A 1206-nucleotide genomic window follows, 5' to 3' on the forward strand; every position below is an offset into this window, starting at 1 on the left:
AACTTCGTTTACGTTCGTTAAATATGCCAATACCGATGCGTCATTCACGACACAGATGCATTCAACTGGTATTTAAACTCCTGTTTGCTAAATAATTCACGTGTGAATCGCTATTGTGACGTTAGTAATCAACGTGTAAATCGCTATTATGTCGTAATCAATTGCCAGGTTCAAACAACCGCTATTATGATGCAATGAATCCACGTGTGAATCCCTACTATTTTGTAATAAATATGCTGCTTGCCTGAGGAAAACATTGCATATAAATATAAAGCAGTGTTGGAAACGTTTTAGGCAGTTTATTTCCGCGATATTTCGTTCTGGAAACCTACTATTTCCAACGGACGGGTCTTCGTTTGTAAGATAACCACACACTCGTGCGGGCTTGACGAAAGGCGCATGCGACATAGCTACTGTGACGTCACTCGCCAGGCAATCGGATTCGACCGTTTCTCATTACACGGACTCGCCGAACGCGCGTAATTTTAATTTGTCTCATCCCTACGTAATTCTGAATACGTTTACGTTTGTATGAGCTTTTACAAAGCACATATTTAAAGGGTTGCAAACCGAAAACAAAGGGTTGCAAACCGCCTACCGGCGCAAAGACTTCCTTTTTTCTGGTTTTTGCAACCCTAACGTTTAGTAAAACTTTACGCCTATGATTCTAGGATATCCTAGAATACTTTATTTCGAATCTAGAATTCTGAATCTAGAATTTCGAATCTTTCTGTATTTGTAAGAAAAAACGTATGAAGCCAAAACGGCCAAGCCGAAACGTATAGCACCCTTTAAAAAGACGCTGCGAAACGTTCTCTCAAAGTCCCACAAACACAAGAATCTTTATTTTCAAAATTATTAAACTTTAAAAAATTGTTAGTTTAGTTCAAAAGATGGTGTATGATGACGTCATTAAAAGAATACCGATTCCGTAATTAGCTTTGAACACAAAAGGATTCGAAATTCTGTAATGTGCATCCCTAATTAGGTGGTGATTATACTTTGTTTATTAGAAATCGTTTTTTTTTTGTTTAAACCAGATGCCAGGAAATCAGTGAGTTTGGTTCATATTAGTGATAAAGCGAGCAGTATTGGGAGTTGGCTGGATTCTGGAAACTATATAGATGGAAACGGTAACTAATTAATAAAAAATGTAAAAGACGGTGTATATATATTTATATATACAGTCAACCCCGCTTAATCGGA

The sequence above is a fragment of the Ciona intestinalis genome, unplaced genomic scaffold (assembly GCF_000224145.3).
Source record: "Ciona intestinalis unplaced genomic scaffold, KH HT000765.1, whole genome shotgun sequence".
NCBI classification, from domain to species: Eukaryota; Metazoa; Chordata; class Ascidiacea; order Phlebobranchia; family Cionidae; genus Ciona; species Ciona intestinalis.